This window comes from Saimiri boliviensis, chromosome 4, assembly GCF_048565385.1.
Source record: "Saimiri boliviensis isolate mSaiBol1 chromosome 4, mSaiBol1.pri, whole genome shotgun sequence".
NCBI classification, from domain to species: Eukaryota; Metazoa; Chordata; class Mammalia; order Primates; family Cebidae; genus Saimiri; species Saimiri boliviensis.
In genome coordinates, this window is record NC_133452.1 from 164284985 (window position 1) to 164310315 (window position 25331).

Below are 25331 nucleotides of genomic sequence, written 5' to 3' on the forward strand. Positions count from 1 at the left end.
TCGGCCGGGCTCGGCGAGCGGGAGGCGGCGCTGGCGTTGCAGAGCGGCCCGGCGGCCGCAAACACAATGGCAGTTTTGTTTGTTGTTGTTGTTGTTGTTGTTGTTGTTGTTTGTTTGTTTGCTTTTGTTTTACCGTTAGGTTAAACTTTATCCCTCCTCAAACAGACCGTAAGGTTTTTTTTAGCGATTGGAAATTCCTTGGCTTACAACGAAGATGTCACTGCAGTTAGCACAACGCAGAGATTATTTTCTGTCAGCAAGTTACAGCGGGCCTCAGCCGAGGACCACGTGGCCTAATGGATAAGGCGTCTGACTTCGGATCAGAAGATTGAGGGTTCGAATCCCTCCGTGGTTATGTGGGGGCCTATCGTATTGTTCTTTTCCTTCTCCCAAAGCTGGTAATCAGAAATGTACTTCTTTCCACTTGCTGCACTAAGTTATCCTCATTGTAGATTCCTTCCTACGCATCCTTTGCCTGTGCTCTGTACTTGGCCGCCCGCTGATTGTCTGTTTATCCTTCTCTGTCTCTCCACGACAACGCCATACGGTACATCTTCTGGGTCAGTGCTACTCAAAATTGGGTCGGGTCAGTGAACCAGTAACATCACCTGGGAGCTTCTTAAAAATGTCAACTTTCGAGGCCGACGTCCCTTCCTAGTCTGCCCTACTCTTGACCTACTTAGAATCGCTGTGGGTGGGCCCTAGGATATTGGGGTTTAGCCAAACTATCCAAGTGGCTCGTTTGCACGCTCGAGGATGAGAACCATTTATAAATCTTACAGGCTGTAGAACGTACCCTAGACCATAAAGCGCAAACACGTCAGACCCAATTACAATTTAGTGCCAATCTACCTGAGTTTCAGGCTGTTACGGCAGGAGTAATGTGAAGCTGCCACGGGAACCTCTTGGAAACACTGGGAGTCAAAGGAAGGCAGGAAAGAGGTCAACCCGTCTGACAAAAGTAACTTCTAACAAGTACCAAAGACTGGTAGAATTAGAATCACCATCTGCAACCATTGGAAAGATAATAGACTAAAGCAAAGGAAGAACTTAACGATCTTAAAATCGTCAGGAAAAGGTGGTTGGGAAACAACATAGGCTCGTGGTGTCAAGTGCCACTCCAAAATTACTTGTCAATTGCAAAGGAAGAAATAACCCAGGGGCACCACTCTGTCTTCACTATCAGCGAGACAGAGCCTCCTGATGTGAAGTTAGTACAGTGGAAAGAACAACGTCTGGGCGAAAATGCTTAACCTAAATCTAATCCTTCAAATTCATCAAAAATCAATCATTTAGAGTTATCTTCTAATTTAAAAGGAGTAAGAAACAAATTAAAAGATGCCATCAGGAAATAATGAGACAAATCCAGAATGCAGGACATTCTATGAGACAGACTTTTTTTCTTTTCTTTCTTTCTTTCTTTTTTTTTTTTTGAGACGGAGTTTCACTCTTATTACCCAGGCTGGAGTGCAGTGTTTTGCTTTGTTTTGTTTGTTTTGTTTTTGTGACAGGGTCTCATTCTGCCGCCCAGGCTGTAGTGCAGTGGCAAAATCATGGCTCACTGTAGCCTCGACTTCCAGGGCTCAAGTGATTTGCACCTCAGCCTCCCGAGTAGTTGAGACTCCAGGCATATGCACCACCGTGCCTGGCTAATTATTTTTCTATTTTTTGTGGAGACCGGATCTCCCTATGTTGCCCAGGCTGGGACTTGAATGGAGGAAGGAAGGAAAGAAGAAAGGAAAGGAGACAGGGACGGAGAGAAAGATTAAAAGATGCCATGAAGAAATAACAACAACAATATAAAGCTGGGAGACTGTTCTAATGTGAAAGAATGCACGGAAACATTTAAAAACTGCCTCTAGGCCCGGCGGGGTGGCTTATGCCTGTAATCGCAGCACTTTGGGAGGCTGAGGCCGGCGGATCACCTAAGGTCGGGAGTTCAAGACCAGTCTGACCAACAGGGAAGAGTCCCATCTCTACTAAAAATACAAAATCTTTGCCAGGTGTGATGGTGAATGCCTGCAATCCTAGCTGCTCAGGAGGCTGAGGCAGGAGAATCCTTTGAACCTGGGAGGCAGAGGTTGCAGTGAGCTGAGATCACACCATTGCACTCCAGCCTGGGCAACAAGAGCAAAACTCTGCCTCCCAAAAAAAAAAAAAAAAAAAAAAAAAAAAAAAAAAAAACCTGTCTCTAAAAACATATTAGATATATTCAAATAAATACTTAGATGTTTTTATTCACTTATTTAGGGTTTCTCTCACTTGCCCAGGCTGGAATGCAGTGACCCCATCATAGCTCACTGTAACCTTGAATTCCTGAGCTCAAGTCATCCTCCCACCTAAATTTCCGGAGTAGCTGGGATTACAGGAGCCTGCCAACAGGCTAGGCAGATTTTTAAAAATATATTTTGTAGAGAGGCACAAGAGAAGGGGTTGTTTTGTTACCATTGCTCTCAAACCCTGGGGTCAAGAGATCCTCCCTCCTCAGCATTCCAAAACGCTGGGATTACAGCCATTGCACACCAGATATAAGATGTTCTTAAAGAATTGCTCTGGGTTTTTTTTTTGTTTGTGTGTGTGGGGCGGGGGGTTGTGTTTTTTTTTGGTTTTTTTTGGGGGGGTTTTTTTTTTTTTGGTGTATTAATTGTAGTTAAATAAGACACATGTTTAGGCAATACATGTTTATGGATTTTGGTGTGATATGTCATAACGTCTGCAAGTGAATATTACATGATTCAGCAGAAATAGGTAGATGAGACTTAGATAGCAAAATGCTAATTATTGAATCTGGGTGCTGAATATACAGATAATTACCTATTCTTTCACATTCTTTATATGTTGGAAATTTTTTTTTTTTTAAGACGGAGTTTTGCTCTTGTTACCCAGGCTGGAGTGCAATGGCGTGATCTCGGCTCACTGCAACCTCCTCCTCCTGGGTTCAAGCAATTCTCCTGCCTCAACCTCCCAAGTAGCTGGGACTACAGGCGTGCACCACCATGCCCAGCTAATTTTTTTTAGTAGAGACAGGTTCTCACCATGTTGACCAGGATGGTCTTGATCTCTTGACCTCGTGATCCACCCGCCTCGGCCTCCCAAAGCGCTGAGATTATAGGCATGAGCCACTGCGCCTGGCCTGAAAATTTTTACAATAAAAATTTTAATTTTTTTCAGAAAGGCTTGACAGAGGCTGTGCTATTTAAACAAAGGTCCTGAAGGATGAGCACTGGGGCTCCAAGCAGACATGGCAGAGATCAGGGTGAAGACACCAGCGCTGTGTGACGTAGGACTGGTCCTTTCTCATCTCAGGAGTTCCAGGCTGCCTTGACAAAGTGACCAGAAGAGGAGCTGAAAAGGTTGGACAGATGCAGAAGATGAAGGCCTCCCATGTCGTTTGTGACCTCCTTGCTAGGCCACAGGGTACTTCAAAGACATTAAAGGAGGTAAAGGCCGCAATCAGACACACATTCGAGGTTAGTGCTAATTTAGCTCTACCTACATAATCTGCCCTCAGCTGCATTTCTGGAGTTATCGCTCTTCACTGCCCTTTTCAGTACCTCTTCAGAAAGCAATGTTTCAACTACAGGGAACTTTCTTCAGTTTCTTCCATATTCCATAAGGTTTAGGTCTAAAACACTACCCTACCCCATTTTCCTTCCCCACCCCAATTTGGCTCATTTTAACATATCCTTCAGATCCAGATCTGAGCTTAAGTATAATTCATTCCGAAAATACTTATTAGGCACCAATGGAGGACTCAGAGGTTAAAAAAAAAAAAAAAAGTAACACTGAAACCTTTCTTCATGAAGCTCGAAGTTTAATTAAGTGACCCTCCAGGCAACCACCTAAAACCTTTGTGGTTGACGTACAGCACTCTTCCTGGGGGCTACTTACTACGTTATGGATCCACTTCTCACCTGCACTCAGTGGTTTAATTGTTAACTTCTGTCATACTTTAGAAATCTGGCTCTCCAGGCCGGGCACAGTGGCTCAGGCCTGTAATACCAGCACTTTCGGAGAAAGAGGCGGGCGGATCACGAGGTCAAGAGGTCAAGACCAGCCTGGCCAACATACCAAAACCCTGTCTCTACAAAAAATACAAAAAAATTAGCCAGGTGTAGTGGTGCATGCCTGGAGACTGAAGCAGGAGAATCGCTTGAACCCAGGAGGCGGAGGTTGTGGTGAGCAGAGATCACGCCATTGCGCTCCAGCCTAGGTGACAGAGCAAGACTCCATCTCAAAAAAGAAAGAAAGAAAGAAATCTCACTCTCCATTGAATAAGCAGCACCTAGCAAAGTGCTTGGCTTTTGCTATTTCACATAGAAAGAATTTGAAAGAATAGGCAACACTCTGTCTCACTATCCATATTCAAAGTGCTTATATTTTTATTCCAAAGAACAAAATTTTGGAAGAATGAAGAAACGAATATACATTTAAGGTATCAGGAACTGGAGGCCAAAAGACTAAGAAGTTGTTGCAGTAAGTCATGAGAAACTAAGTACCTCATTTAAAAAAGTGATCTGAGGCTGGGGAAGAAGAGCCAGATTTGAGAGCGAGTTAGAAGGTTGAATTGAAGGACTGATGGGACGGAAATCAGAGAAAGGAAGGACAAGAAGAGTCTTTGCTCTCGGTAGCTAGTCTTTGGTGTTGGTATCTTATCAAAAACTTGGAAAAATTTGGATTGTTGAAGGACATTCAAGTTTGAGGAAGAGGATGAAATATTGCTTTGGGGATGCATTGCTTTTGAGATGCACACGGACATGCAAGAAAAAACAATAGGACAATTGTATATTCTGGAGCCCAGAGGAGAGAGAGCTGGAGTAGAGACAGTTTTCACTCCATCCACACATGAGCAGTAGTTTAGCAATCATTCCTTACCCTTCTTCTGTTCATAGATTTGGGCCACTCATTAAATATAGAATCTCTGACTTGCTCACTAATACACACGCATGCATAGTATTGTGGTAATGGAAGGGTAGTTTTAGAAACTGAGGGTTCTGCTCTTCCTTTGGGATCACAGATTCAAATTATGTTTGAATATAAATTCAAACTATTATCCACAGAATATCACATCCAGTTGTCCTTCCTCTTGTGAGAGAAGGCCCCATAAACTAAAGAGGATTTAACCAACAAAAATGTTTTTCAGTTTCTAGTTTCATTCAGAAATGTTCTTTCAGCTGGTTAAAATATTTTGAGTTTTATGAAAAGACAGAAGATAGGCTTCACTGTAGAACATTTTGATGGATCTAGATTCTGGGATTTTATGACAGTTACAATTGCACTGACATTTGTTGAGCCGTTAGTACATCGCAGGTACTGGACTTTGTCTAAAAATATAGGACATATCTATGGAACATCTTTGTTAGATTATTTTTTGAGGATACTTTTCTTTTCCTTTTTTTTTTTTTTTTCCACAGATGGAGTCTCGCTCTGTCGCCCAGGCTGGAGTGCGACGGCGCGATCTCGGTTCACTTCAGCCTCCTGAGTAGCTGGGATTACAGGCGTGCGCCACCACGCCTGGCTATTTTTTAAAAATTTTTAGTAGCTTCCCGAAGTGCTGGGATTACAAACGTGAGCCACCACCCCCGTCCTGAGGATAATTTTCTTACTAGGCAAAAATATGAGAATTTGAAAAGTTGATAAACGTATTCCCGATTTGCATTATAGGAAAGACCCAAAGAATATTCTCAGCGTATCATGGATGTGCCTGAACTTGAAGTTTATTGATTCCTTCCAAGTTTAAATCTCTAATAAAACGAGTACAATAGGTGACATATAGAAACATGTAAGACGTTTAAGATCACTTACGGTGCCTGTAGTCGTGGCCGAGTGGTTAAGGCGATGGACTAGAAATCCATTGGGGTCTCCCCGCGCAGGTTCGAATCCTGCCGACTACGGTACGAGGAACGTATAATCTTAGCTTACATCTGGCCGTGTGAAAGACTTGTTATCTTTTACAAGTTAACATCACAATGGATTTCTTTGGGACACACATTCAGGGCAACTTGAATTTACGTCGCAGCCCAAAGTAAACCGTATCTCACACCTTTTACAAATTACATCATAATGGTTATTTCATTGTCCAGGAGGGAATCGTTGTGCACGAGTATGCATTTCTATTTACCCACGAAGGAATCATACTTCATGAGTAAATCAAGTCAAAGGAACAAACAAAATTATATTTTGTTTTAATTGGAAGGTTTAGGGTTCAAAATCCTTAAGATTAGAAAAGAAAGGAGTTTCATATATTCATGTTTACGGCGACGCAGTAATCCCAAGACTCTTTTCTATAGGTATAACGGGAAGTTCTTGCTTCGGGTGGGCCAGTGGCGCAATGGATAACGCGTCTGACTACGGATCAGAAGATTCCAGGTTCGACTCCTGGCTGGCTCGTTAGGTTTTAGTGGAACCCTTGAGTTTCCATAAATGCCCCTTTCCCTACTATTATACATCTTATATATTTTATTATTTTAATTTTTTAAGACATTACAGAAGATGACATTTTTATAATATAGACTCCATCTTCAGTTCACTATTCTTTTGCATCCATAAGTTTTTTTAAAAAATCACATCACTAAATTGTTAAGTTTCAGAACTAACCAATTCTCGTGTTGCTTGATAAAACTTAATATAGGGAATTCTTTTTTTTTTTTTTAGATGTATCACAGTGTCGCCCAGGCTGCAGAGCAATGGGGCAATCTCAGCTCACCGCAACCTCTGCTTCTTGGATTCAAGCAAGTCTCCTGCTTCAGCCTCCAGAGTAGCTGTGATCACAAGCGTGCGCTACGACACCAAGCTTATTCTTTTTGTAGTTTTAATAGAGTCGAGGTTTTGCCATTTTGGCTAGGCTGGTATGGAACTCCTGACCTCAAGTGATCATCCCTCCTTGGCCTCCCAAAATGCTGGGATTAGAGGCGTAAGCTACCGTACCCGTCCAGGAAAACCTTGTGTCATTTTGTGAGAGCTTTGATTGAAAATTCACAAACAGAAAATTTCTAGATAGCAAACAATTTTAGGTTCTCTTCTATTCTTTTTACGTACACATAATTTCAAGAATCAAGTCTTTTTTTTTTTTTTTTTTTTTTTAAGATGAGATTTCACCATATTGGTCAGGCTGGTCTTGAACTCCCAACCTCAGGTGATCCGCCTGCCTTGGCCTCCAAAGTGCTTGGATTACAGGCATGAGCCACCACACCTGGCCCTAGCAATTTTTAAAGTTATTGAAACATATCTCTAATTTGCACTATAGAAAACACCCAAAGAACATTCTCAAGTTACCACATATGCGCCTGAACTTAAAGTTTATTGATTCCTTCCAGATTTTGTTGGCAGATCACAAACTCAGCTATTAAATTGCTGGTAAAATGAGAGATACAATATGTGATATATAATAACATGTACAATGTTTAAGGAAAATTTTAACACCCATAGTCATAGCTGAGTGGTTAAGCTTACTTTTTTTTCTCTTTGCCAAATAAATAGCTGCATAGGTTAAGCTTACTTTTTAAACACAGCCTATTTTAAAAAATATTTACGTATATATCTCTAAATAATACGTTTGTATGGTCCTTTGGTTGACTTTATAGAAAATGAGAAACTGATTCACTTTCTTCCTCACACCCCAGGACCCCTAACACACACCTGCTCCCTTTCTTTCTTTTTTTTTTTTTTTAACAGATAGCCAAGTGGGCAAGTCTCATATCGTTACAGCACAATACATGATGCATATTTGTAGCTTAAAGTATAATAACTTTGTAAAAATAATTCAGCAGATGAGCAAAGAAATACATTGTTAAGTTTTATTTCCCCCTAATATTAGAACGCAATTGTCTTTTCTTGTTGTTTTTGTGTTTACTGCTTAGGCTTCTAGGTATTTATCATTAATCCAACCCCGAGCACTTCATCAGTTGTCTAAACATCTCTCCAAAGATTCAAAAGCTTTCCACAGTCTGTACATTTCATCCTACTTTAAACATGTCTCCTTATGCATCTGTATTAGTTTGAGTAAACAAAAAGAATAAGAAGAGAAAAAGCATCTCCTACAGCTTGCTCAAATCTAGACATGTTACGATTACTATACATCACATATATACCTCTCGTTTTATTAGGAATTTGATAATAAAAGCTGAGTTCATGTCCTAACGATAAAACTTGGAAGGAATCAACAAACTTCAAATTCAGGCACATACGTGGAAGCTTCACCTGTACTCATATGCCCCTGGGAGTGTCTTTCAATCATCCTAAAAACTATTATTTTTTTTCTGTCCTACTGTGAAGTATTCTTTCTGTACTCCATGTTTAAATGACTTTAATAATTCATTTTTCTTCATTTGCTCTCTTTTTTTAGTGTGTCCTCCAGTTGCTTGCTGAGAAAGCATCCACATGAGAGGTACATATTTTGAGAGCTTACATGTCTGACAAATGTCTGGGCTCTAACCTCTCACTTGCTTAAGATTGGGTTATATATATATATTTGAAACAGAGTCTTGCTCTGTTGCCCAGGCTGGAGTACAGTGGTGGGATCTGGGCTCACTGCAACCTCCGCCTCCCAGGTTCAATCAATTCTCCTGCCTCAGCCTACGGAGTAGCTGGAACTACAGGTGCCTGCCACAACACCCTGCTAATTTTTGTATTTTTAGTAAACACAGTTTAACCATATTGGCCAGGCTGGTCTCGAACTCCTGACCTTGGGATCTGCCTGCCTGAGCCTCCCAAAGTGCTGGGATTACAGGCGTGAGTCCCTGCACCTGGCCAGAATTTTAAACTAGAAATAATTTTTCTGAGATTCAGTGTTCCTACTGAGAAGTCTGAAGCCATGCTGATTTCCTATCTATAAGTGACTGTGGTTTTGTTTGTTTTTTTCTTTTTTCTTTTTCTTTTTCTTTTCTTTTTTTTTTTTTTTTTTTTTTTTGAGATGGAGTCTCGTTCTGTTGCCCAGGCTGGAGTGCTGCCTCTGGGGTTCAAGCGATTCTCATGCCTCAGCCTCCCAAGTAGCTGGGATTACAGGCCTGTGCCACCACGCCCGGCTAATTTTTATATTTTTAATGGCTGGGCACGGTGGTGCGTGCCTGTAGTCCCAGCTACTCGGGAGGCTGAGGTGTGAGGATCCCTTGAGCCCAGGAGTTCTGGGTTTAGTGCGCTATGCCTACTGGGTGTCTGTACCAACTTTGGCATCAATATGGTGACCTCCCGGGAGCGCGGAACCACGAAGTTGCCTAAGGAGAGGTGAACCGGCCCAGCGGGAAACGGAGCAGGTCAAAACTCCCGTGCTGATCAGTAGTGGGATTGTGCCTATGAATAGCCACTGCACTCCAGCCTCGGCAAGATAGCGAGACCCCGTCTCTGAAAAAAAAAAAAAAAAAAAAAAAAAAAAAAAAAAATATATATATATATATATATATATATATATATATATATAATACATGTTTAATGGAGATGTGGTTTCACCATTTTGCCAGGATATATATAAAATACATGTTTAATGGAGACGTGGTTTCACCATTTTGCCAGGCTAGTCTCGAACTCCTGACCTCAAGTGATCTGCCCACCTCAACCTCCCAAGTACTGAGATTCCAGGCGTGAGCCACCGCGCCCTGCCAGAGTGACCTGTTTTTGTTTCTGTCCTCACACGGTGTTTCTGTGCCTGCGCTTTCCTGGCATTTCTTTGTGTATATGAATTTCCTTTTATTAGAAAGAAAATGTCAATCAGATTGGATTTGGGCCTACCTTAACAGCCTCATTTTAACTTAATCACCCCTTTAAAGGTCTCCAAATGCAGTCGCATGCTGAGGTTTCAGGATATGAATTTGAGGGGACACAAGTCAGCCCACACCACACATTACATATTGACACGAGCCATCAAATATACTACATATCTGGCACCTGGCTTCTCAGAACATTCATCAAGGATGCTTGTATTTTAATGTATAGTAGTCTAATTGCTAACCGCCTGGCCGTGACACGGAAAGTTCCACAAGCTCTTCCCAAATGAATAACACTGCTTAACGGAAACTTTTTCAATTTAAAAACAAAAGAGAGAAGACAAGATTTTCAAAATGACTTCTGGACTGAGGGGACACTTCTGAATCAAGCAGGTTCCCACTATTGTTTTTTGTTTTTTTCTTTTTCTTTTTTTGAAACAGGGGCTCACTCTGTCGCCTCTGCTGGAATGCAGTCGTCTGCTTTTGGCTCACTGCAACTTCCGCCTCCCAGATTCGAAGGAGTCTCCTGCCTCAGCCCACTGAGTAGCTGGGATTACAGGCATGCGCCACCATGCCTAGCTAATTTTGGTATTTTTAGTAGAGATGGGGTTTTGCCATGTTGGCCAGGCTGGTCTCAAACTGGCGACCTCAAGTGATCTGCTCCTCTCTACCCTCCAAAGTACTGGGATTACAAGTGTGAGCCACCACGACTGGCCAAAATATAATTTTTTTAATTGAGAAAATAATAGGTGAATAAATGCATGCATTGGTCATTGAAGTGGCAGTGAGTGTGGGACCCCTTCAAGGTGATTGTAATAATTCCTAGGTCTGATCCCCAAATGGGAAAATAATTTGAAATTTGCTGTAAACGTTAGTGTTTGTAATTATGTAGAACAGTGTAGGGTATTATCTTTTCTCTACCACTTACTAGCTGCATGATTTGGGGCAAGTTAGTTAACCTCTGCTATCTCCAATTTACAGACAACTCCCAATTTGTCTCATTTATAAAGCAAGTATTTACTTCGTAGAATAGCGAGGAATAAATGATTCAGAACTCGGAATAGTGCATGTTATCTAGTAAGTGCTCAAACAATTAAAGCGAAAACTATTGCTTTTGATTTTTTTTGTTTTGTTTTGTCTGCAGTGAGAACAATTTGTTGTTATTTTTAATCTCTTTAGGATAGTAATGTATTTCATTCAGAGACGCAGATCTCTGAGAGGCAAATCAACATAAGTTTCCTTACGGTGTCCATGACAACGATACCAGTTTCCTCCTTCTAGGAGGTAGATCTATTTTAAAGGGGGAAAAACAAATCCAAAAGTTTGCTAGCAGAGGATGGTTTCGATCCATCGACCTCTGGGTTATGGGCCCAGCACGCTTCCGCTGCGCCACTCTGCTACCTGAAGATACAAGGGTCGTAGTTAATGGTCACTTTTTTTATAGTTTGTCAAGCTTCCAATCAGGAAATGGTGTTCTCTCTCTTTTTTTCCAGAGTAGTAATCTACGTTTCATAATATGGCAATAGCCTTACACTACCACTAAGAAAAGAGTTTATGGCCGGGCGCGGTGGCTCAAGCCTGTAATCCCAGCACTTTGGGAGGCCGAGGCGGGTGGATCACGAGGTCAAGAGATCGAGACCATCCTGGTCAACACGGTGAAACCCCGTCTCTACTAAAAATACAAAAAATCAGCTGGGCATGGTGGCACGTGCCTGTAATCCCAGCTACTCAGGAGGCTGAGGCAGGAGAATCGCCTGAACCCAGGGGGAGGAGGTTACGGTGAGCCGAGATCGCGCCATTGCACTCCAGCCTGGGTAACAAGAGCGAAACTCCGTCTCAAAAAAAAAAAAAAAAAAAAAAGAAAAGAGTTTATAAAAAGGTTATTTGGGATACACTTCTCCGATATAATGTCTGTCACTGTGTACTGTGTGAATCTGTGCAGTAAATACGTAACAGAGCGTCTAATATTTCAAATTTCATATTTTAAAGTCATTGTAAGTTATAAAAATTTAAACACTCCTGAAAAAATAAACGTATTTCCCTTTTTTCCTTGTTGTAGCTTGCTAATTCATAATCTGTACGGGGGTCTCGAGTCACATGTGGGAAGAGAAACGGCACATTCATGCACATTTTTTGGATAAGATTTTTAGGTGGTTCACGGAATATCTAGCCTTTTCTGATGTCATTGTTCATTCCCTGAACGAATTTGGGAAAGTAACTGCATTCAGGTTTTTTGCCTCTGGAAATCAACTGACTTCTGTGATTTGCAGGGAGGGGTGAGGAAATCGCAGAGATCCCAGGAAGTTGGAAGCGCTTTAGCCTAGAAAAGCTGATTCAAATACCAAACAGGTAAGCTTAGATCCTCCACTCAAACCAGACTGGGTCTCTGCGAAGATCTGCTAAGCTTCCGAAGGTTGGAGAGACAGATGTGGAAGAAAAGATGAGGCCGCGAGCGTGGGAGTGAGCGTGGAGAGAAGTCCAAGGGGGTTTAACAATAGGAATGAGTTGCTCAAGAATATAATTCAGAATGTTTGCAATAGAAGAGTGAAAACGTCTCTATAAACCCAGAAATAAGACCCCAAATACCATAACATATTCCTGTGTATACCTGGCTATTAAACAAAGAGAAGGGGGGCGTTTTGAGGAGGCTAAAGTAATTTATACAAGTGCAAGAGGCAGGAAAAACAACTTTTTCCCCCCTGTAATAGTTCATGTACTCGCCGCCATACAGTTACCTGACCCAGCGAGCTAAAATTGTTGACCCCGACGTGATTTGAACACGCAACCTTCTGATCTGGAGTCAGACGCGCTACCGTTGCGCCACGAGGCCTCCGAGAGACCTGCTTTTTATTTACCTATCAATCGGATTCATGAAAATAATTTCGGTGCTAGAGAAGATCAGGCAGCTATTAACAGACGCAAAATAACGCCTAGATGCTTCTTTCGGGGTCAAACTGCTGTCCATCCCCTCACTGATTTTCTCTGCCACTAAATTGCTTCATTTTCACATTTTCTTGTTCGTATTTCATTCCTTTTCTTACCTAGTTTTCTCCGCATATTCCAAGTCTACACGTTTTCGGGGATTTCGTTGATTTTGTCTTTTTAGAAATACATTCTGCTGAAGGTCAGTCGCTTCGCAAGGAGGGTGTAGAGAGGAGGGAGCGAAGAGGGGTTCTGAGGATCCTTCCTCCCCGGCTCCTCACTAAGGAACGCTGATCAAGGTGAGTTTTAAATTCGTTTCCAAAGTTGACTGCAAAGTCCCAGCGGGTGTTTCCGTGAACGAAATCGCGCGGGGGCTGCGGGTCCCATTTGTGCCGCATCTTTTCCGCGAGCGAGCGGCGCCTCCCTGCAGCCTCTGTTCTCCTCGGCTGATGAGCTCATTTCACCCCGACAATTCCTCAGCATCACATCACTGCATCTGAAACTGACCCTAAAATGAAAAAGAAGTCCTGTCATCCGGAGCGAGTGGATTTGTCTGGCTGGGTAAAGAGTCTCCCTTGGGTAACCGGAGGTCCGCGGGGTTCGTCTGGGGACCTCGAATCTTTCCACAGACGATCTCAGCAAATAGCGGGGGCCGCTTTGAACGCTCAGGAAAAGACACTGTAACAAGTGGCCCACTGCTATAAAACACGCGTCTTTCTCTAAAAATTCAGGTCACCCCCGGCCGGCCCCACCTTTTCCCCCGCCTTGCTGTGGACAGGAGAAAGGTTTTTCTTTCTTAATTGTGAAAAATCGGTCCACAGCCCAAGGGCTCCAGCTGGCAATTGTTAAGGACAGAAGTGCTGGATTGAAAGAGTCCGTGTCTGACAGGGAGATAGCAGAGTAACTCTGGTAAGTTTCGTGCTGTTGTTTGACTGTTAACAAGCTGAGGGTAGTCATTCCTCCGCGTCTTGGAAAGAGCTTGGGGGGCTTGGGCGAGGGGTGCGTTGGGAGTCAGAGGCGATGGGGTGGCGAGAGGAACGGGCGTTTCAGAACATAAATGACCAAAGGTTTAGGAGGACCTGAAGCAGCTTACAGAAAGGACGCATCCTGCAGATTTGGTGCTGCCAGAGAATCCAGTGTGATCTGCTGTTGACTGAAAGTTGAAATATGTACTTTTCTCATTTATAAAACTGGGATAACAATAATACCCACCTCATAGGATTGCTGTGAGTTTATTTACATAATGTGCTCTAAAAGAGTTTATACATGCTTAGAACAATGCCTGGCATATCAGTTGCTCTCAATAAATGTTAGTATCACTATAAAGTTTGCTGAAATTCTTAAGTGTGTGTGTGCGTGTGTGTGTGTGTGTGCGTGTGTGTGTGTGTATGTGTCTGTGTGGGTCAGAGACAGGGTCTGTCTGCTACCCAGGCTGAAGTGCAGTGGCTCCATCACAGCTCAATGAAGCCTCAGCCTCCTGAGATCAAGCCATTCTCCTGCCTCAGGTTTCTTAGTAGATGGGACTAGAGGGCCACCACTCCCAGCTAAAGATTGGTGAAATTCTTAAATGCATTTGTCCACATCACTAGGCTCATTTAGCAGAGAGTAGGGTAAAATTTACATTTATCAATTATTGATTTCTTCCATAAATTTACATTTTGGTGTTAGCAAACAATTAAATAAATTGATTCATTTTAGATGTTAGAATTTTTCTTTAATAAGAATAACAAAAAAAAAAAAAACTTAGTAAAACTGGCTGTCATCCCAGGTTGCAGCTAAAATTGGACAGGACATTGGCAGCATCTGGCTGTGGAGAAGCCTGGAGATGAACACCAACGCAGATCAGCAACTGGGAAGGAAAACTCAGTGAAATACTTTAACTTACAAAAGTGTCTTCATTCACTCGCTTTAGTTGATATTTAATGGTAATTCACAGCACAGCAGATTTCTATCTGGTTATTTATAATAAATTATTTCTAACATAGAAGCTAGTCTGGGCTGGGCATAGTGGTTCATTCCTATAATCCCAGTGCTTTGGGAGGACAAGGTGGGTGGATTACTTGAGATCAGGAGTTCGAGATCAGCCTGGCAAACATGTTGAAACCACATCTCTACTAAAAATACAAAAAATTAGCCGGGTGTGGTGGTGGGCACCTGCAATCCCAGCTGCTTGGGAGCCTTAGGCAGGAGAATTGCTTGAACCCAGGAGGTGGAGGTTGCAGTGAGTGGAGATGGTGCCACTGTACTCCAGCCAGGGTGACTGAGTGAAACGCCCTCTCAGAAAAAAAAAAAAAAAAATTAGCAGGGCTTGCCTGTAATCCCAGCTACTCAGGTGGCTGCCTGAGGCACAAGAATCACTTGAGCCCAGGAGGCAGAGCTTGCAGTGAGCCAAGATCATGCCACTGCACTCCAGCACTCCAGCCTGGGCAACAGAGCCAGATCCTGTCTAAAAAAAAAAAAAAAAAAATATATATATATATATATATAAAGGTCTGTTGCTTTTCCCATCAGAAACACAGCTCATTTACATTTCCCAGCCTCCATTGATGTGGCCATGTGGCTGAGATATGGACAATGGAATGTGAAGAAGTCTTGGTTTAGGAAAACCTCTCATGAGTGTTCCTTTCTCTTTCTGTTGCTCAAATGCTAAAGATCCGTTGGAGAACTCCATGTCCCTACAGCCAAAACCACTCAATGATCTCTTGGTGATCACTGAAGACCAACCAGAAAACCTGCATTAGATGTTGCCTGAGGGGAAAGACATTTATTGAGTTTAAAAACTGAGACTTACGGTTATAGCTGTGTTATACCAACTCCACTATATAGTAACACAAGTGTTACAGCTACTGGTATCACTAGCTCTACGTAACTAAGATAATAATACTTTATTTTCCCTTGCTCATTTGTCTCCCATGTTTTCATGCATAAACTAAATCTCATCATTACCGCATTCTCGTAAAACACCAAGTAATAAGGTAACTGAAATCATTAACACATACATGCTAAACATATGGCAGAAAACACATTTTTCCAAAATTCTAAAAAGTATTACCTCATTTAATAATGCACCATTGTTTTGTAAATTAATTAGAATGTCTCCCGCACTTTACCTTCTCGCCCTAAAAAGCTAAGCTGAGTAGAAATATATAAACAGTTAATGCTCTTTAGTAAATGCAATACAAGGCTGGGTATGGTAGCTCACACCTGTAATCCTAGCAGTTTGAAAGGCCGAGACAGGCAGATGCCTAGAGCCCAGGAGTTTGAGACCATCCTGGGCAACATAGCAAAACCCCATCTTAACAAAAAATATAAAAATTAGTAGGGCATGGTGGTGTGATTCTGTAGTCCCACCTACTCAGGAGGCTGAGATAGAAGGATTGCTTGAATCCAGAAGGTCAAGATTGCAGTGAGCCAGTATCATGCTACTCCACTCCAGCGTGGGTGACAAAGTAAGACCCTGTCTTGAAAAATAAATAAATAAATAAATAAATGCAATACTACCCTAAAAATCTTATATTAATGTGGACTTCATTCTAGGTATAATCTCATTGTAGCCTGACTCAGATTTCTTCCCACTTCCATCAAAGCAAGTATGTTTTTTAAATTTATTTATGAAGAAATTAGTAAATTGCAATCCCACACTTCTTTTCTGTTGAGCTCCTTACTGTGTTGGTCATTCCTAGGTGGGTGTGCTGGGAAATGTTTAACAACCAGCTCTTGAGGGAAAGACACTATCTTGGCAAGTAGTGCTTGCACATTCTCTCACTGTCACTGATTCAAACTACAGATGCAAAGTCCCAAACGTTCAGTTGGGAAGAGATGTCATAACTGGCTCCTGTGCGCCAGTATGAGGGGCTCTGTTGTACCACCAAGGTGGAGTCTTTTCTCAGCAGTAATGGCAAAGGAGAAACGAATTGTCTTAATCTGTTTGTGTTGCTATAAAGGAATAACTGAGGCTGGGTAATATTAAAGGAAAGAGATGTAGTTGGCTCATGTTTCTGCAGAATGTACAAGAAATATGGCACCAGCATCTGCTTTTGATGAGGGTCTCATGGTGGAAGGGGAAGGGAAGCCGGTGTGTGGAGGTGGTATGGTGAGAGGGAGGAAATGAGAGAAAGAGGAGGAGACACCAGGCTCTTTTCAACAACTAGTTCTGTGAGAACTCACTCCCTCCAGTGAGGATAGCACCAAACCATTCAGGAGGCATCTACCCCCATCACCCAAACACTTCTCCCAAGGCCCCACCTCCAACATTGGAATCCAATTTCAGCATGAGATTTGGTGGGGTCTAATCATATCCAAACTATAGCACCGATATTTATTAAGCATTTACTATGTGCCAATAATATTTATCTGAATTTTTATATGCTGACGTATAACATATTCCATCCTTACAATAAGTCTGTGAGGTTGGTGCTGAAAACGAAAAATTGCCAGCAGCTGGAAGCTAAAAGCTAAGACAATTGAACATACACAATTTTTACACACACAAAAATGTTTTTGTTTATATTGTTGCACAGTATAAACAATTAACAGGCCGGGCGCGGTGGCTCAAGCCTGTAATCCCAGCACTTTGGGAGGCCGAGGCGGGTGGATCACGAGGTCAAGAGATCGAGACCAACCTGGTCAACATGGTGAAACCCCGTCTCTACCAAAAATACAAAAAATCAGCTGGACATGGTGGCGCGTGCCTGTAATCCCAGCTACTCAGGAGGCTGAGGCAGGAGAATTGCCTGAACCCAGCCTGGGTAACAAGAGCGAAACTCCGTCTCAAAAAAAAAAAAAAAAATGATCATATAAGGCCGTGGTGTTATCTGAGGTGGAACAAGATGAAGACAAGATCACTCCATAACTATGTATACACAGGAAAGAATAAGGACACTCCGAAACCATAAAAAGAAGTGAATACTCCTTTTCCAGGAGAGTAGAGTGACTGTGGTTTCTTACTAAGGACATCTCCAGCCCCACTTTCATTTTTCCCCTGCCTCCTAGATAAAAATTCAAAAAAGTAACTTATACCCAGTTCAGAGCTGACAGTTGATTCCCTTACACCGTCCTCAGAACAGTAAGCTTCTCTCAATGCCCCCTTACCTAGATGCCTTCGATTCCCCTAGTGTTCATTCTCTCTTGCTGTAGCAAGTTTAATAGACCTAACTTTGTTGACCACAGGTGTGTTTCTAGAGGTCTTTGGTCAGCAGACTTTAACAGTGTCAGTAGATGCATTTCACAGAAGAGAAAATTAAAGTTGAAACTGAAGAGTCAGGGAGACTGTTGTTTGACATAAGATTTCATACTGAACAGACCACTGTCACAAACAGCAAAACGAACTGGCTGCCAAGTTAAGGATTCACAGGTGGATAACCCAGAGATTAGCCACAAGAAGAAGCTGTGGTCACCCCTAAGCATGGAGGGGCAGCGGGAGAGACCGCGTGCGAGCCCAGAGTGGGAGGTAGAAGGGGAACAGTGTCTGCAGGACACGACCAGCAGGAGCTAGGATTCCAGGGGAGAATCTCAAACCCTGGAACAGATGCAGCTATTGCAGGCAACGCTACAGGAAGCAGAAAGAAAGAATAATACCCTGACCTCCGAGTTCCTCTTGAATTCCAGTCTTTTGTCATTCTCCCATTGGCTAGACCTACCCAGAAGCCAGAAGGCAAGGAAGGATGCTCGGAGTGGAGGAAGGATGGGGAATGAATCTAACAACAACAAGTCAACTTGATTTACAAGACAACTCGATTGACACCTCAAAATGATGATCAAAGTATTAAATCTACTGAAAATGTTTTAATGAGATCAGGTATATGCTTGTAATCCCAGCACTTCAGGAGAGCAAGGTGGGCAGATCACCTGAGGTCAGGAGTTTGAGACCAGGCTGGCCAACATGGTGAAACCCCATCTCTACTAAAGATATAAAAATTAACCAGAGATGGTGGCACACTCTTATTTTCCCAGCTACTTAGGCGACTGAGGCATAACAAATGCTTGAACCTGGAAGGTGGAGGCTGCAGTGAGCCAAGATCATGCCATTACACTGCAGCCTGGGTGACAGAGGGAGACTCCATCTCCAAAATTAATAATAATAATAAATTGATAATAATAAAAATGTTTTAATGAATCTATAAATAAGTCTTCTCATTAGAGTTTGCTCTTTTAACTAATTCATTCTTTTTTTTTTTTGAGACGGAGTTTCGCTCTTGTTACCCAGGCTAGAGTGCAATGGCACGATCTCGGCTCACCTCAACCTCCGCCTCCTGGGTTCAGGCAATTCTCCTGCCTCAGCCTCCTGAGTAGCTGGGATTACAGGCAGGCACCACCATGCCCAGCTAATTTTTTGTATTTTTAGTAGAGACGGGGTTTCACCATGTTGACCAGGATGGTCTCCATCTCTTGACCTCATGATCCACCCGCCTCGGCCTCCCAAAGTGCTGGGATTACAGGCTTGAGCCACCGCGCCCGGCTAACTAATTCATTCTAATATGCAGTTTCTAATCTTAAGGACTCCAATATAACACAGAGTTACATTTAATATGTATTTATAGAAATGCCTAAGTTTTATGGCTTAAAATAACAGGGAACAACAAATTACAAATATTCAATTAAAAAAAAAAAAACTTTACTTTTCTAAGACATAATTATCAAGTATAAAACATTCCATGTCCCAGGTGTGAAAACACTAGTAATTCACTCATGAAAGAGTGGCATTTTGACAGTAGGACAGTTTGATGATTTTAGGATTTTTGTTAGTTTGTATTAAATATAAAGCACTTTAACAAAAAGCCAGGCCACGGTTAGTTAAAGGTCAGTTCCTTCACTAGATTTCCTTTCTTTGAGCAAAATACTTAAAAAAATTTTTTTTTGTAGAGCTGAAAAACCGAGCCTCAGAAACATCTGGAATATTCCACAGTTATCAGGGATGCGGCGTTGGCAAACACGCCTGCAGGCCAAGCGCAGCTGCTACCTGTTTTTGTGTTGCCTTCCCCTGTTTTTACATTTTTAGACTGATGACTATAAATGAAAAGCAGAATAATCATCTGTGCCACATCAAAATTATATGAAATTCCAATTTTATTGCCCATAAATAAGGTTTTATCAGGACACAGCCATGTCCACTCATCTACGGCTGCACTACAGGAGCAGTTATGAAAGGCACAGGAGGGCCTGCAAAGCCCAAAATACGGCAGAAAATATACAGAAAAAGGGGGTTCAGATCCCTGCACCAGAGGCAGGTGTTTTCTTGAAGACGGAGGCAGCTGCACCCCTCGGCATCAGCCTAGTCTCGAGACTTTCTTTCTTATCATGGGGTTAGCACAGGTCTCTGTTAGCAGAAAGATTCGGAAACTTCCAGCACATACTGTTGCCCAAGGCCACAGCCTGTGAGAAATCTGAACATGGGGTGGCCCTGAGTTCCAGCTGAGTTGTCTGCCTGTAGCCTCACTTCCTCTGCTCAGGTTCCCAGCTCTGACGGGAGGCCCAGCTGGAGCTCTGCACTTGAACTCCACAGTCCCAATTCTATCCTTACAGTAATATGATACATTTCTTTTTTTTCTCCTTAATTGAGTTTGAGTTGCAATTTTAGAAACAGACTTTTAGGATATGAAAACTCAACTTTTGTGTATGTGTATGTTACTTTAGAAAAAAACATTTGTTCCATTTTGCAGGGAGGGTAGGGTGCTAAATCAGCAGAAAAGTAAACAGATCTATGGTTCCAGATCAGTGATCCATCAGACCAGTGATCCATCGATCCATGCATGTATTCATTCAATACATATTTATTTTTGGTCTATTGTGCGGCAGACACTTTTCCAGACTCAGGGGATACTTCAGTTAACAAACCAATTAACCCAAACGAATGCCTCTGCTGGACGTTACTATGCCTGGATGTGATCCTAGCGGCAATCGCAGCCATCCTGGGACCACGAAGGGAGCTAAGCTGATGCACTGCACTAACCTTGCAAAACATAAAGATGGAAAGAACCTGGGTCCTTAATGAGGATACACTGGAGTCGTCCTCTGCGTTGGCCACGTTAAAACTGAACACACTTTACGTTGTTTAAATAGGAAAAGTTTTTTGTTTTGTTTTGTTTTGTTTTGTTTTTTGAGACAGAGTTTCACACTTGTTGCCAGGCCGGAGCGCAGTGGGGTGACCTTGGCTCACTGCAACCTCTACCTCTCGGGTTCAAGTGATTCTCCTGCCTCAAAGTCCTGAGTAGCTGAGATTACAGGTACCTGCCACCATGCCTGGCTATTTTTTTTTGTATTTTTAATAGAGATGGGGTTTCACTACATTGGCCAGGCTGGTCTCGAACTCCTGAACTCAGGTGATCCACCCACCTCAGCCTCCCAAATTGCTGGAATTCCAGGCGTGAGCCACTGCGCCCAGCCTAGGAAAAGATTTTTTTACAAGAAATTTCGTAACATTTCTATGTTGAGCATTCAGACTGACTTCCAATGCCACACTGCAGAACTGGACCACTGAGAGAGCTGCCGGCTCTTCTAAAGTCACTACATTGTCACTACCACAGCACTACAGCGTCACTGCCACAGCCACGACAAGTACCACCATCAGAAAGCTCCTGCCTGCTGCCAGCTCCAGAACCATGCAGCACCTGCATCAACACCAGCAGCACAGACGCCGACGGCCCGCCTCTCAAGTCTCACAGATCCAGTATGGGTCACCGGAGCCTCTGCTAGCAACGCTGCATGGGAGAACCACACACCACTTGAAACTGCAGAAATGCAGTCCCTGCCCCATTTCTATCCTCCAAATTCCATATGACTACATCTGAGCTGCTAGATACAGTTTGTTTAAACTACATTTCTCCCTTATCATGACTGCCCGTGAACCCGAAAGATGTAGTTTTTCATTTTCCTTCCTCTTCAGTACAGAAAACATCACTAGGAGGGAGAATGACTGCGGCATCCCACCTCACTAGCGCCCCTCCGTGTCCTACCCAAGAACTTCTTGTTAAGTGAGAAAACTCTTCTTTAAGCCAATAAATCAATCTGACACCCCAAGGTGTGGAATCAGTTCATGCCAGAGGTCAGGCCTTCTGAGCCTCAACCCTGTTCTCCCACACCTACCACCCCTCACTAATTTTGGTTTTCACACCTCTTCCTTCTCTCATGTGTGGTAGTCACAATATTCAGCTAAAGAGCTCAGAGATGAGACTTTCCAAAGAAGTTATTGCAGCCAAGTTAAATCAATAGAGGTCTTCCTTAACAGACAACTGAAGCAGAATTTCTGAGATCTGCTGAATTCGGCAAGCAGCACAGGACTGACTTAGCTACTTTCTCCATGGGTGAAGACAGGAAGGCAAGTTTCTCAGAGAGCGAAGAGGGACTCTTTAAGAAACCTGGCTGGGTGTGGTGGCTCACACCCATAATCCCAGAACTTTGGGAGGCCAAGGCAGTGGATCACCTGAGGTCAGGAGTTCCAGACCAGCCTGACCAACATGGTGAAACCCAGTCTCTACTAAAAATACAAGAATTAGCTGGGCACAGTGGTGTGCACCTGTAATCCCAGCTACTCAGGAGGCTGAGGCAGGAGAATCTCTTGAACCCAGGAGCGGGAGGTTGCAGTGAGCTGAGATCGTGTCACTGCACTCTCGCCTGGGCGACAGAGCAAGACTCCATCTCAAGAAAAAAAAAAAAAAAAAGAAAGAAAGAAAGAAAGAAACTAACAAGACCTTCATCTGGTAAACTATTCTTCACAGTACCCTTATTTTGGGTTCCTTCCTAGTTGCTCTTCCAAAGAAAATGACTTTCCCATTTCCATCCCCAAGTAACTAAACTGCTTGGATTTCCTGTAGAAACAATGGCATATTTCAGCAACTGCCGTATGCTGATCATTGTTTAAGAATGCACAAAATAGCCGGGCGCGGTGGCTCACGCCTGTAATCCCAGCACTTTGGGAGGCCGAGGCGGGTGGATCACGAGGTCAAGAGATCGAGACCATCCTGGTCAACATGGTGAAACCCTGTCTCTACTAAAAATACAAAAAAAAAAAAAAAAATGCACAAAATATATCATTCTTGTAGAACATGATTATTTTCAGTCTTTAAATGAAGTCTCTCTTAATAGCAGGCTCATTCAAAATTATCTTCCAGTTTTAAAAAAATCATAGATACATGGACTTTTGGAATATGTATTCTAAAAGGACCCAGACCACCTTTTTATGGATTCAGCTGTGTGTCCCCCAAAATTTATGAGTTGAAGTCCTAATCCTAATACCTCAGAATGTGACCTTATTTGGAGATAGCTTTGGGAGGGCGTGAGGCAGAGCTGGAGGGCGGAGGGGAAGCTCTGGATGTCTCCTGGTTCCTCTGGGTGTGAATGTGGCTGATAGGTTCAGAGGCTGAGGATGCCTCGCCAGGATGCTCAGGAAAGAAGCCGGGATTTGAGTGGTTCTGCACTCAGAAACCAGGGCACAAGAACGCAGAGGCAGATGCCAAAGTGGACAGGCGACCAGGGAGGGCCAATGATGCTTCTTCATGCCCGGACACGGCAGCGATCTCCGCTTCACGTCCAAACTGAGATACCATCAAAGGAGAGGCCCCAAAGTAATTCATAAAGCCTTGAATTGATTAGGACGAAAACCACTGACTTAGGAGTAGCCTGGTTTGACTAAGATTCATCTGCCATTCAGGATCTGCCATGAAGCGGGAAGGGGTTGAGGATGGAAATAAAGCTCAGTTTGTGTAAATGTAAACATACAAAGTGTTACTCGAGTTTGTGGTTTACAGAATTCAAACATATTCAGAAGGCCTTCTAACTCTTGTAATTTGTTTTGAAACAGTTTTACTCTGTCACGCAGGTTGGAGTGCAGTGATGTGATCTGGGCTCACTGCAACCTCTGTTTCCAGCAAATGATTCTCCTTCCTCAGTCTCCCAAGCAACTGGGGTTACAGGTATGTTCCACCACCACACCCGGCTAATTTTTATATTTTTAGTAAGACGGGGTTTCACCATGTTGGTTAGGCTGGTCTCAAACTCCTGACCTCCTGATGCACCCGCCTTGGCCTCCCAACTTGCTGGGATTACAGGCCTGAGCCACCGCTCCTGGCAACGTTTCTAGGAGCAAAACAGTGCCTTCCAGCTCTTGGGATTCTCCGCTGTGCACAGGCCTCCGCTTACCACAAATAGGCCGCTGCAGCAGCGCGGGAGGAGAGAGCGAGGTTTTCTCAAGCCCACGGCACGCGCAGTGATACACAGCGGCCACGAGAGGGCGGCAAAGCCTGGAGAGAGACACCTGAGAAACGAGGCCGGAGAGGCGGGGGGGGGGGAGTGGGGAGGGCGGGGGGGGGGAGTGGGGAGGGCGGGGGGGGGAGTGGGGAGGGCGGGGGGGGAGTGGGGGGGGAGTGGGGAGGGCGGGGGGGGAGTGGGGAGGGAGGTGGGAGGACGGGCGAGGAGCGGGGACGGGCAGGGAGGGATGGAGAGGAAGAGGGGAGAGAGGGAGGGAGCGGAGGAGATCGTGGAGGGAGGGAACGAGGGGGAGACGGAGAGGACTTGTGGGAGGAAAGAGGAGAGAACAGAGAAAAGGTGAGCAGTGGGAGGAGGGCCGGGGGGAGGGCGAGGAGGAGGAATGGGTGGTGAAAGCGCAGGGGTGGAGGGAAAGCAGGTGATTGACGCGGGGAAACAGCTCTCCGGAAAGCAGTTCGCGGCAGTTGTAGGGTCCTTGACATTTTACAGTGGGTCGCAGAAACTGTCACATGTTTCCCTCACAGTAACGACCCAGTTCAGCGGTAAGCAGCAATTGCTGTCCAGGTGTTATTTTTAACCTGAAATGTTGTTATTTTTAATAAGACATACTTTATTTATGACAAAATAAACAGAAACACTGGGGCAAGTGTACAGACCAAGGAATCTTTAGTACATTTTACAGGTTTTTGGTATTTGTTTTGAGACTGAGTTTTACTCTTGCAACCCAGGCTGAATTACAATGGTGATCTCAGCTCACTGCAACCTCTGCCTCCCTGGTTCAAGCAATTCTCGTGCCTCAGCCTCCTAAGTAGCTGGGATTACAAGCATGTGCTACCACCCCTGGCTAATTTTTTGTGTTTTTAGTGAAGACAGGGTTTCACCGTGTTGGCCAGGCTGGTCTTAAACTCCTGGCCTCAAGTGATCCTGCCTCTCCAGCCTCCCAAAGTACTGGGATTACAGGCACGAGCCACCAGGCCCAGCCTTTTTTGTTGTTGTTTTTTGAGACAGGGTCTTGCTCTGTTGCCCAGGCTGGAGTGCAGTGACACAATCACAGCTCAGTGCAGCAGCCCCCTCCCGGGCTCAAGTGATCCTCCCACCTCATCCTCCATCACAGCTGGAACTATAAGCATGAGCCACCATGTCCAGCTGATTTATTTGTTTTAATTTTTTGTAGACAGGGTCTTCCCAGGCTTGTCTTCAACTTCTGGGCTCAAGCTATCCTCCCATCTCAGACTCCCAAACTGCTGGGATTACAGGTGTGGCTGCATTTCACAGTCTCTTTAAATCCATTTCTATGTTAATTCTGAGATCTCTGAATAGCATGTCACCAAATAAGCATGCTATCTGAGCATGTCAGAGCTCAGACACAGAGGCAAAGGGACAGAGCAGTACATAAAACTCAACAGAAGTGTGTTCTCAGGGAGTTGGCATGCTAATGGTACACAAAGAAAATAAGTCACATATATAATGTCAGATGATGACTTAAATATTATGGAGAAAAATGAAGTGTAA

The 25331-nt window shown here is 43.6% G+C and overlaps 5 non-coding genes across 5 annotated transcripts; 3 read left to right on the top strand and 2 right to left on the bottom strand.

Moving 5' to 3' along the window:
- The first annotated feature begins 282 nt into the window (after positions 1-282).
- TRNAR-UCG (transfer RNA arginine (anticodon UCG)) lies at positions 283-355 on the top strand. The gene has a single exon. It is a non-coding gene; the product is annotated as a tRNA-Arg (tRNA).
- Positions 356-5812: 5457 nt separating this feature from the next.
- TRNAS-AGA (transfer RNA serine (anticodon AGA)) lies at positions 5813-5894 on the top strand. The gene has a single exon. It is a non-coding gene; the product is annotated as a tRNA-Ser (tRNA).
- A 423-nt stretch (positions 5895-6317) lies between these two features.
- On the top strand, positions 6318-6390 carry TRNAR-ACG (transfer RNA arginine (anticodon ACG)). The gene has a single exon. It is a non-coding gene; the product is annotated as a tRNA-Arg (tRNA).
- Positions 6391-11025: 4635 nt separating this feature from the next.
- TRNAM-CAU (transfer RNA methionine (anticodon CAU)) lies at positions 11026-11097 on the bottom strand. Its single transcript has one exon. It is a non-coding gene; the product is annotated as a tRNA-Met (tRNA).
- A 1359-nt stretch (positions 11098-12456) lies between these two features.
- Positions 12457-12528, bottom strand: TRNAW-CCA (transfer RNA tryptophan (anticodon CCA)). The gene has a single exon. It is a non-coding gene; the product is annotated as a tRNA-Trp (tRNA).
- Positions 12529-25331: the final 12803 nt, after the last annotated feature.